The following is a 13,434-nucleotide window of genomic DNA, read 5'->3' on the forward strand; positions in this document are numbered from 1 at the left end:
TGTGGACATTAGTTTTGGACAATCGAATGCTGATAAGAAAAAAAATCCATTAAAATTCGGATTCTGTTCATAATTAGGTCGAATATCCAAATTCAAAATTTCAAATATAACATTCAATTTAACAATTCAGAAGTTTCACTGTTCATGTGGTAAGGAGTTATTTGACACATAATAGATACAAATATATTGATTCCAATGTTTCTATTTCGAATATTGCATAAATTGAATTTTACCTTTAAAGATAGTATTAGAAATACTATAACATTAAATGAATGTTAGAATGTTGTACAAACATTCGAAATTCAAAACGAATGAATGAATGTTTTAAAATTGGTTTTATTTTTTTAATGTTGCAAAACATTCACCCATCCCTAATACTGAATTAAAAAGGCCTGCTGTTTGGTAAGGTAATTTGGGATTTATATTTGTTCTTCTATATCAAAAGGTGGAAGTGTTTTATTTTGATTGACAATGTTTAAAGGGACATTCCACCTTAAATAAGAATGCTTATTGGTGCATTTCAATTTTAAATAGAAACATTTTTGTAATATTTATGTATTAGCAAAAATGCTTCTAGTAAAATCTGTAGCTGTTTCACAATTGTATTTAAGTATGCTCTGTTCACTAGCATTTTAAACACAGCACTTTCTCAGAGAGCCTAAGGTGATTCTATCGTCTTACAATGACTCAGTTTGTGAATTGCTGACATCATAAAAGTCCCACTGGCGCTCTGAGCAGCTGCAGTATTAAAAATGCTAATGACTGAGAATATCTAGCTATGCCTCACATGCACGTGTAGAGAAAAATGTTAACACTAAAACAGTGATAACGTTTACTAGACACATTTTTGCCAATACATTTATGTTTCTTTTCAAAGATTTAAATAATCTATGTGCAGTTCAATTTTAACCGGAATATCCCTTTAACTATTGGGGATTTAGGTGTTAGGTGGCAGTTTATAAGAAGTTGATCTCATGGGAGGACTTATTTATTTATTTAAAAAAAGAAAATGACACTAGAGAGTGTGTGTTTGGATATTGTAATGTTGAGGAAATAGCTGCGGGGGAATATTGGAGGTTAATCTATTGTTAAGAGAGGAAATGCACTAGGAGAAACCACATTTTATTGGGCTGCTGCTGTGGTTGGGATCATGTTGGGGAATAGTTTAAGAGGCAGTTTTCATAGTATATAGGCCATAGATTTTACCTTCCTTCAACTGTTAATGGGACACAAGTCAACATTTGCAAAAGATAGATGCAATTGAATCAACTTTCCTTTTGACATCAAATATTTAATTTGCTTTGATCTCCTTTGTTCATGAGGATACCTAGGTAGGCCCAGTAGCAGAAATGTACTACTGTGAGCTAGCTGCTTACTGCTGGCTGCACATATTTTTTCTTTTGACACACTCCTGGTTGCGTATTGCTGCTACTTTAAAAGGGGATACCAAATAAATAAAGCAAACTGGATAATATAAGTATATTGGAAAGCTATTTAAAATTGTATATGCTTATACTCAGAATCATGAAAGAATAATTCTACTCTAGGTTTTATGTCCCTTTAAAAAGCGGTACAATTTGACTGTTTGCCATATGTTTTTATACTCAGACTCTCTCGTAATTTAAGAAACAGCAATTGCATAATGAGAAACTAAACGTGGATTAATTTATTACACTAATTTAAAACCCTGATTGTGGTTTTATTTATAGTTGTATTATTTATTTTTATTTATAGTTGTATTATTTATTTTTATTTATAGTTGTATTATTTATTTTTATTTATAGTTGTATTATTTACTTTTATTTATAGTTGCAGCTGAAGTGTAACTTAAGTTCCTTTTGAGAGTAGTCAACCATTAGGCATTTTTGTTAGCAAATATTACACCATACACATGGCACATAGTATTTTGGCAGCATAGAACCTAATACAACACATGTGTGCATGCACATGCACAAGCACACACACAACAGATCTTCAAAAAATTAATTAATATAGCTTGAATGCATGATGAGTGGTTGTACTGCGAGGGTGAGAGGGAGTATTACAGTAGAGAAGTGCTTGGGGATTAGGGATATAGGAATGATGATCAAAGTACTTTTTGAGCTATACTGACAAGTGGTATAGCCAAATCCCTAACATGGTGAACATCCTACTCACGCTAAGTGTGGGCAAACTCTCTTATTGTGCACGGCAGCAAGACATAACTCCCTAAACTGCAAAGTCACCATGAGCTTCAGACCACCATCAAACAAGGACGTCATTACAATCAGCTGTTGCACCATAGGACCTGGCTCTGTTACTCCAGCTTCGGGAAACAGGATAAAGTAGAGCTGAATCTCAGCATAGCAGGACTTGGGTCTTCCACTCCCATTGCTAATTAGCTAATTGGACCAAACTTCTCATTTGTACTAACAATCTTCATGTGCCGGGTCTCCAATCCATCAGCCTCCAATAATGGAGTTCTCTACCATGCTGATGGAAGGTCACATCTGTCAATTGTTGAATCATTTTTGACAGGAACCAAGGCGTTAATCTCTTGAGCAGAGACTTGTAGAATCCTGGCAGACTCCTGCTGACAAGGGATTCATAGTAATTATTTTCTCCATCCTCTGAACATTCTTCAGTAGCAGCAATTTTAATTGACAAATCAGGTAGTTATCTTCTATTTTCAGCAAACACAATTTGAATGCAGTAGAATGGTAAAAGGTATAGTTTAGGCTTTGTAGCTATAAGAGATCTTGAGCATAGCATATTAGTAGAACACTGCTAAGGTTTCTTAAGTAGGTAAAGACCCCAAAACAAAATATCTGGCACGGAGGGCTGACAAAACACAACACAGTCTAAAAACTCTTTATTTTGGTCAGGTTTATTTTAGCTAGATTTTCCTTGTAGTATGTGTGGAAAAATGCAGAAATAGCTGTTTAATTCTGAAGAAATAAAAAAAAATCTGCAGGAGCCAATTCTCAGTGCGACCATCAAGATGACCACTGATGGAATTCCCAAGCCTCAGTCTTTGTACAGTTAAATTTATAAAAGCTGATAGAGCAAAATACATCAAGTAGGGAAAATAAAGCTGGCAAAGAAGATGATGGATTGGAGACAAACACAGTCAAATGTCGGCAAACAACACTACTTTTTGTATGGTATTGTAAATAGGGCTCCCTCAATTGATGGGGAGCATTGCATAGCCTCAGCCAAAGGTTCCATCATTAGTGCAAAAATTAATGGGGATATAGGACATCCTTGATGGATGGCATTAGTAATATTAAAAGTAGAATAACTAAAGTCTAAACCTTGGACCAATGCTAAAGGGGGTGAATAAGTCAGAACCATATGTTAAAATGTTTGAAAAAAAAAAAATATGCAAGACTTCCATCATATATGACCAAACTGGACACAAGGTTAACCCAGCCTACATGCTTCTATAAAAATGTTTAAAATCATATTGGTGTTATCCGGACCTAGACATTCCAATGTAAAGTCAACTTGATCTGGGTTAACCAGCCCAGGAATGATGCCTTTAAAGCAATTAGCTACAATTTTGGCATACAATGTGACCTCAAGGTTCAACAAGGATATTGGCCTAAAATTTGTGCAACCACTGGAGGCTTATTAGGCTTTTGTAATATGATGATAGATGCGTGTAAGAATTCTGCTAGGAACATTCTTGTCTGTCCAGTTAAGGAGAAGACACAAAGTAGTGGAGCTAATTGTGCTGAAAATGTCTTATAGAAGATCTCTGTGTATCCATCTGATCCTGGAGATGAGTGGTTTCAAATTAGAAATAGTGGCACTAATTTCTTCCACAGCAAAAGGAGAGTCTAAAAAAAGCCAGGGAGATGGAGCTGTGAGAGAAATGAGCTAATATAATCAATTGTAGGGGGATTGCCCAGCTGAAGAACTTAGATTGTACAACTGGGGATAATAAATTGCTAATTCTTCCCCAATATCTTTGAGATGTGTAAATATTCTGCTCCTTGCTCGAAGAAATGGAATACAGGCCTGTACAGTCCTCTCCCACAATTTTCTGGCTGATAAATAGTTAACTTTATTACATTTACAGTAGAACAAAGGGCTAAGATTGATGTAGCTTGGGTTTTTATCCCTATGGATAAGAACGGCTACACCTTTTGATTTTTGTATACTTGAGGCTAATTCTATCACAGGATATTAGGGAAATTTCAGTGGGAATGGAACCCCAGCCAACCAGTGGGTTTCTTGGACTAAAGCCACCTTGGCTTGTAAATATTTAAGTGATCGAAAAAGAAGACTACGCTTTTTGGGGGAATTGAGACCCCTTACATTGTGGGAAACACATGTAATTGACATATCGATGGAAAAAAAGGAAAAAAAAAGTGGGAGGGGGAGGAGAGGAACTTTCTCTTCCTCTCTACCCCGGTGGGATAGGAAAAGGTCACTAAAAGTCAGGAGAGCCCAAAAACAATGGCTGCGCCAAAACCTATAGTATAAATGAAATAAGATTAATAGTGGTATTTATGAGAGAAGCCATGTATCTGGTTATAGATTCAATTCCAGAGTACTATGAAAAATGAGGCGAAGAGAATAGTCCAGCACACAACTGAAGCTGGGTGCAAAGCTGCAGCTGGTGACCACACAACCCCGCAATGATATCCAAAGATTCCAAAAAGACAGCAGCACTCCAAAAATGTTATTCTCAATCAGAGGTTTATTGCAGAATCAGCAAACAACAGCAGCAATGTTTCAGACTTACATGTCCTTATTCATTCTATGCAAACATAATTTCCTTTACACCTTTGTTTTTGTAAAAGATATCCTGGTGTATGATATTTCCTCCATGTCTGTTAGTTTACTTTGGTTTGAATATAGATTTGTGTTCACATTTGAGTTTTTGTAAAACATGTACCTAAATATGGTGAATGTAACTGGTTAATTAACTTAGGAGGTGTGTCCTACTGATGGTTTAAAAGGTGTAAAGGAAAGATGTATGCATAGCATGAATAAGGACATGTAAGTCTGAAACGTTACTGCTGTTGTTTGCTGATTATGCAATAAACCTCTGATTGGGAACAATTTGGAGCCAGCTGGACAATAACAAATGGCCGTCACAACAATGAAATTTAAAACAAGATAAATACATTGATATTAATTTGGGAAGGGGGATAGGAGGAGGATCCTTGAAGAGAGAGGGTGAAAAGAAGAAAAATATGTCAAAGTCATAGAGGGATGCAAGAAAAAAAAGAGGGGAAAGCAATATTGCAACATTTTCATCAATGTGACATTTAAACTGCTAAATTAAAAAACTTTTGCCTGATAAATATATTTCAAACTTCACAATAACCAAAGCTCAAAAACCAAAAACTCAATGTAAAACACTGGATGGTTATTTTACAAATTATAGAGGAATAAAAAAAAATGGGAAGGGGGGGGGGGGGGGCGTGAAGGGGAATGTGAAATTAATTTAGAATGCCCTTAATGAAAATCTTAGAATAAGTTTGTAGAGGGTTACATGGAATTCAAATAGTATAACTATATACCAATAAAGTCGTCATAAACATGTCCTAAATTGGAACTCTAAAGTTTGGAGAGAAAAAAAGTGAGAAAAGAAGAAAGGCCTTAACTGCTTCTCAAATAATCCCCCACTCTCTCCCATCTGTCAATAAAGTTAAAGTTGAAATAACGTTAACAGTATAGAAAGAAAGAGCGTAAAAAAACTTTCAAAACAGTACATAACCAGCAATTAAGATAGGCACAATGAGATATATTTAACAATTTGACCATTCTATCTTCTTTGCAATAGTGTAGAGCGAGTAAATGTGTTCTTCAAAAACTTAAAACTGGAGTAGAAACCAGGTAAGTCTAGTCAGAGTCACGTTTCTTCCTTTGGGACAAGGGTTCCAAGCCCTTAGAGGACTTTTGGTTAAAACTTGGTTTGTTAGGCTGTGTTTTATGGTTGCTGAAGTAACAACCATAGTAGATTAGGTGGATTTAAGTTTGTAGTGACTGACAAATCGGTTGTAACTTAGGTGGTTGAATTTTGTTCCATGGGTACTGATAGAGTCCTAAAAGATGCTGTTGGTGAACTTTGACCTGTAGCAGACAAAGAAGCATTTTAACAAGTTGGTGCCTTGCATAATGTTACAATATCCATTTGGTTATCCATAAGGATAAACAGCTTTGTAGGGAAGCCTCATCTCTAGCAAATGTTGTGTTGTCTCAATATTCTGGTGATGTTCCCAAGGGTTTTCCCTTGTTGTAACGCACGTGGGGATAGATCTCAAAATATTCTCAAATGATTTAACTTTTCCAGAAGTTCAGGAAAGCTCTTTGTAGGTGTTCTTTGTAGCTGTGAAAATTTAACCTGACAGTTGGTCATTAGGAAGGCCACACAACATAAGGATCAGTGTGTGTAAGATCACCAGCTACTAACATCTCCAGTATCGCAGAGGTGTTGGAGTTGAATCAACCCAAACTGATTTTTACAGGGTGATTGAAAAGCCCTGCTCTCAATTGGTTTCATGAGAGTAGGGGGTCGGGCTGCACAAGCAAGTGATAATGCAATGATAACTGTAGGTCCCAAACATGGGTGGACAAGATTTCTGGCTTGGAACTTTGCATATCTGCTTTTTACTAAAGGGGGCTGAACAGCAAGATTATATGTAAAAAAAAGATTTCAGAGGAACAGATGTGGCATTCTGTTAGCAGTCTGATAAAACAGATTAAAAAAAAAAATCAGCACCATTATCTTACCGATTTTTCTTAGAAGGAACAAATATAATGATGATATGTAATTAGACCACTTGATGCTACATTTTACAAATATTGATTAAATAAAGTAAATCAACAAACACAGAGCTTGAAAAGAGAATGTATTTTATGTATGTATTCACAATCCATCAGAGATCAATTAAGCAGTCATTGTCGATTTAAAAAAAAAAGTTTGTTAGTTCCGAATGGTGGATCAATAATTTACATGTAAACGTAGTATTTCATTTAATTGGTAATTCAATAATACACAATAGGCCTATTTGTTAAATCCACATTAGAAACCTGGTTCTACTGCAAAATACAGAATAATTCACACAGCATAGTAGCTCATCAACATATTTGACTGTATCCAATATACTTTAAATCATTGGTCTGTTGATGCTTTGAATATCGGGGCCTAAGTGAGAAGAAACACGCAATATGCACATGATGAGGCAGAAAAGTCTGCTTGATTGACAGGAGTACAACTCAGAAAACCAACTACTGTTGACAGGGTTGGGCTTGCACAGTGTAAGCAAACTAGAACAAGAGGGTGGGGTAAATGGATTTATTGACAGCAAATGTTGGGGATTTTTTTTTTAAATACACCTGCTCATCTAACAGGCTTTTATAAGCATAGCAGAGGCTTCTGCCTACAACTAACAGCATATACATGTTCAAAACTGCTGTAATAAACGGTTAAATGAAAGCTTAGCTATATAACAAAATTATATATTTAGATCAAACTGTGAAATGGAAAATCAAATATGCAGATCTTTTCTTGTGTGATCATCCAGGCTAGGAAATGTGCAACAAATTTGCATTTCTCAAATCTAATACTTAATTAGATTCTTTACCATTAAAAACTCTAAAATGATATTGGGATAAATAACCTTATGAAAGCAGGATTTCATGGACTTTATCTTGCTTTTATATAAAAAAAATTGCTATTTTTTCAAAACTGGATAAAAAAAGATAAATAGTAAGGGCCAGATTACAAGTTAGTTTGAGCTCTTCTTCGAGCGTTAAAACCACTAAAAGTATTTTTTTTGCGCTTGGAGACGCGTTCGTATTACAAGTTGAAATTAAAATGTTTGCGCTCTCGCATTTGTAACTTTCTGGTAACAAATAGGGGTCAATTTACTAATGTGCGAGAGGACATGATACAATGTAGCGTATCATGTCCGCTGCACATTAATAAATGCCAACAGCATATGCTGTCTGCATTTATCATTGCACCAGCAGTTCTTGTGAACTGCTGGTGCAATACCGCCCCCTGCAGATTTGCGGCCAATCAGCCGCTAGCAGGGGGTGTCAATCAATCCGATCGTATTCGATCGGGTTGATTTCTGTCCGCCGCCTCAGAGCAAGCGGACAGGTTATGTAGCAGCGGTCTTTAGAAGGTTTGCCGGAAACACGGGGCATCAAGCTCCGTATGGAGCTTGATAAATTGACCCCATAGACCATGAGAAGTCGCAAATGCAAAATCGCATTCCCCACCGACTACACATAGCAACATATTCTACACAACATGTTCTACACATAGCAACATATGTTCTATTTATTCTTAAATAAATATTTAAATATATATCTGCTGGATATTTTTGTACAAATATACATATATATATATATATATATATATATATATATATATATATATATATATATATATATATATATAAATAGGTATAGAGATATAGAGATATTTCTTTCCAATGGCATGGAGAGTCCACAAATATATTCAATAACTAGTGGGAATTCAACTCCTGGACACCAGGTGGAGGCAAAGAACACCCCAGCAAAGCTTCAAGTATCCTCCCACTACCCACAATCCCCAGTCATTCAGCTGAGGAATTATGGAAATAGAAGAAGACACAAAGGGTATAGAGGTGCCTGAGGTTTAGAAAAATGACAAAAAGCTGTCTTAAAAATAAGGGCGGGTCGTGGAATCTCCATGCCAGGAAAGAAAATAATTTATCAGGTAAGTATAAATTATGTTTTCTTTCCAATGTCATGGAGAGTCCAAAAATCCATTCAATTACTAGTGGGAACCAATACCAAATTTGAGCCCACAGAATGGAAGGGAGGGATGCACAAGACAAGCAAACCTAAACTGAATATATATATATAATCAATGTAAATATTTGCATAGGAAATTAGCACATCTAGGCAAGTATCCCCACTTGCTTTTCCCCAGAAATAACTCATATACAATGTTACCAATGCACAAGAGAATTCTGGTTAAGTTATGCAAATTAGATATGCAAATGCTCAGTTTTTTTTGCTTCAAAATAATACTGTTTTAACACAGCTATCCTTTTAACAGTATTATTACAGCAAACCAGAAATCACTCACTAGACAGCCTGTTTCGTTATTTTTGGAACTCATCAGTAGGAGATAGATTTCTGGTTGCTGCATTGATAAATCTTTTTATCTCCCCCCATAATTTTAATGAATTTTGGTTTAACCTTGAAAATAGCTTTATCAAGACTATTCATTCTTTTCTCCCTCTAGTTCAGGAGGGTCAGTTTATGACCACTATAGACCTAAAGGATGCGTATCTTCATGTGCCTTTCTACAGGGAACATTTTAAGTTCCTGAGGTTCGCTTTTTTGGATCAATATTTCCAATTTGTAGCCCTGCCTTTTGGCCTTTCCACTTGCTCCTTGAATCTTTACGAAGGTTCTAGGGGTTCTTTTGGCTGTGGCCAGATCTCTAGGGATTGTGGTGGCTCCTAACCTGGATGATATCTTGGTCCAGGCAAGATCCCATACAGATTCTCTGTTAGCTATTCCCTGCTCTCACGAGTGGAAGGTGAATCTAGGGAAAAGTTCCTTGGTCCCAAGTACCAGGGTATGTTTCCTGTGGACAATCATAGTATCTATGAATAATTTTTTGATGGAGGTCAGAAAATCCAAGCTTCTGGAGGCCTGTCTTTTTCTTCAATCCTCTGTTTATCCATTGGTGGCTGTATGCATGGAAGTAATTAGTCTCATGGTGGCATCCATGGATATTATTCTATTTGCTCGCTTTCATCTGAGACATCTACAGTTATTTATGCTTAATCAAGGGAACAGAGACCACTAGGATCTCTCTCAGAGTATAGTTTTAGATTCTCAGACAATGATGTCTCTGTCTTGGTGGATCTCCCAGGACCATTTGTCTCAGGGCACTTATTTTCTGAGACCATCTTGGAAGATTGTGATCACGGATGCCAGCCTGTTAGGCTGGGGAGCAGTTTGGGTGTCCCTAAGAGTTCAGGGACTTTGAACTCAGGAGGAGTCTGCCCTCCCTATAAATATCCTAGAATTGAGAACAATTCTCAATGCTCTATCAGCTTGGCCTCAACTGAGTTTAGTCAGGTTTATCAGATTTCAATCGGACATCACTTTGTGGTGTATATCAACCACCAAGGAGGAACTCAGAGTTTGTTAGCTATGAAGGAGGTGACTCACATTCTTCATTGGGCAGACTCTCACAATTGTCATCTCTCTGCCATTCATATCCCAGGAGTGGACAACTGGAAGCGGATTATCTGAGCAGGCAGATGTTTCATCCAGTGGAATGGGCTCTCCATACGGAAGTTTTTTCAATGTTAACCCTCAAGTTGGAAGTTCTGGAGCTGGATCTGATGGCATCTCATCTAAATGCCAAGCTTCCAAGATATGGAGCAAGATTAAGAGATCCTTAAGCAGTTCTGGTATATGCCCTGGCAGTGCCATAGGATTTTGGTCAAATTTATCTTTTTTCCTCCGGTTGTCCTCCTTCTTCGGGTAATAGCTTGTATCCAACAGGAGCAAGCCTCAGTGATTCTAATAGCTCTAGCATGGCCTCGCAGAACTTGGTTTGCGGACCTAGTGAGGATGTCTTCATTTCCTCTGTGGTAATTTCTCTGAGGAAGGATCTTCTACTTCAGGGTCCCTTCCTCCATCTAAACTTAGTTTCTCTGAAGCTGACTGCTTGGAGATTGAATGCTTCGTCTTGTCCAGACAAGGTTTTTCTGTGAAAGTTTTTGAGACTATGATTCAGGCTTGTAAGCCTGTTACTCGCAAGATTTAATATAAGGTATGGCGTAAATACCTTCATTGGTGTGGCTCTAGGGTTTATTCTTGGAGTCAGGTGAGAATTCCCCCATATTTTGTCCTTTCTTCATGAGGGCCTGGAGAATGGTTTATCAGTCAGTACCCTAAAGGGTCAGATTCCGGCTTTGTCGATTCTTCTGCAGAAGTGTCTGGCAATTTTATTAGATGTTCAATTTTTTGTCCAGGCTTTGGTTAGAATCAGGCCTGTGTTTAGGTCTATTGCTCTTACTTGGAGTCTTAATCTGGTTTTTAAAGATCTGCAGCAGGCTCCATTTGAGCCTATGCATTATGTTGATATCAAGTTATTGTCCTGGATGGTTTTGTTTCTGCTGGCAATTTCCTCTGCCCGTAGAGTTTCGGAGCTTTCGGCTAAAATTAGGATTTCTAACTAAGGTGGTCTCAGAATGCAATATTAACCTATAAATTGTTGTTCCTTCATTGTTTCCTAATCCTTTCTCTAAGGAGCGGTTATTTCACAATCTGGATGTTGTGCATGCTTTAAGGATCTATTTACAGGCTACAAAATATTTTCATCAATCTTCTGCTCTTTTTTGATGTCTTTTCTGGTAAACGGAGAGATCAGAAGGCCACGTCTTCTATACTCTCCTTCTGGTTGAGAAGTGTTATTTGATTGGCTTTTGAGACAGCGGACAGCAGCCTCCAGAGAAAATTATGTCTCTCTCCACTAGGACTGTTGCTTCCTCTTGGGCCTTTAAAAATTATGCTTTTATGGAACAGATTTGCAAGGCAGCCACTTGGTCATCATTGCATTCTTTTTCCAAATTTGATGTTTTTGCCTCAGCTGAGGCTTCTTTTGTGAGGAAAGTTCTTCAACCGGTGGTGCCTTCTGTTTAGGTTTGCCTGTCTTGTGTATCCCTCTCTTCCATTCTGTGGGCTCTAGATTTGGTATTGGTTCCCACTAGTAATTGAATAGATTTGTGGACTCTCCATGCCATTGGAAAGAAAACATAATTTATACTTACCTTATAAATTCTTTTCTTTCCTGGCATGGAGAGTCCACGACCTGTCCTTATTTTTAAGTGAAGGTCAATTTTGATGAATTAGTGCCAGGTTATTAATAATCCTATTAAAAACAAGGGCACTTTAATTCATCAAAATTGACATTTCACCCATTTTCTTCAAAAATGTACCTTTTAATAGATATGTGCATTACGAAAAAATTCGGTTCAGTTCGGATCAATTCAGATTTTTTCGAATTTCGGTTCAGAGCGATTCGATTTTGGAAAAATTTGAATCAATTCGGTTCGGATTCGTTTCGGATTCATTCGGATTTGAATAAATTCGTCTCGATTCGGTTCGGTTCAATTCGGAAATTCAGAATTCAGTGGGATGTGCTGTGTATTAGACTAGTATTATGTACTGTATATTAGGTGTAACCCATAGCAGAGTGATATAACCTAATATACTGTACAATACTAGTGTAATCCATGGCCATCCGAATCTACCGAATAAATCCGAACTAATTCGGATTTATTCAGTAAATTCGGCACTATTTTAATTCGGAAATCCGAATCGATCTGAAATCCAAATTTTACTAATTTGGCCGAATTTCTGAATGGATCCGAAACGAATCGCACATGTCCACCTTTTAATCCTGGCAGCTGCTCCAGCGATTCCCCTGACCATCGGAAGTCTCTGCAGACGTCAGAAATGACAAATCGTGCTTTCTCCAATCACCGCTTCTCCCCCAGGGGAATCTTGGCCTGATGCAATGCCGTGATTCGAGGAAGCCAGATTCGTCATTTTGGACCCGCAAAGATGGCTTGCGGCCGGTGGAGGAAGTGCTGGAGCGGCTGTCAGGATTTAAAGGTAAGTTTTTGAAGAAAACAAGTGAAATGTCAATTTTGATGAAATAAAGTGCCCTTGTTTTTATAGGATTATTAAAAACCGGGCACTAATTCATCGAAATTGACGTTCACTTTAAGACAGCTTTTTGTAATTTTTCTAAACCTCAAGCACCTTTATACCCTTTGAGTCTTCTCTTTCCATAATTTCTCGGCTGAATGACTGGGGATTGTGAGTAGTGGGAGGATACTTGAAGCTTTGCTGGGGTGTTATTTGCTTCTACCTGGTGGCCAGGAGTTGAATTCCCACTAGTAATTGAATTGATTTGTGGACTCTCCATGCTAGGAAAGAAAATAATTTATCAGGTATGTATAAATTATGCTATTTAGGAATATCTATTTTAAAATACATAGAACATATTCTGCTTAGTGCAAAATATTAGAATGTGAAATATTTACAGTAAATACACAGTATAACACTTTATTAAATATGAATATTGCATAAATATGATTTTTCATGTTTTCATCTACTTGCCTGCAAAGAGCTTCAATGCACTTATATAAATAAATATATATATATATATATATATATATATATATATATATGTATACATATTTATGTGTGTGTTATATGTATATATATATATATATATATATATATATATATATATCTGTAAATATATATCTATGTATATGTATATATATATATATTTATATATATATATATACATATAAATACATATCTACAAACATATAAATATATATATATAATTATATATAGATATATAATTTTATATATATATATATATATATATATATA

The sequence above is a fragment of the Bombina bombina genome, chromosome 4 (assembly GCF_027579735.1).
Source record: "Bombina bombina isolate aBomBom1 chromosome 4, aBomBom1.pri, whole genome shotgun sequence".
NCBI classification, from domain to species: domain Eukaryota; kingdom Metazoa; phylum Chordata; class Amphibia; order Anura; family Bombinatoridae; genus Bombina; species Bombina bombina.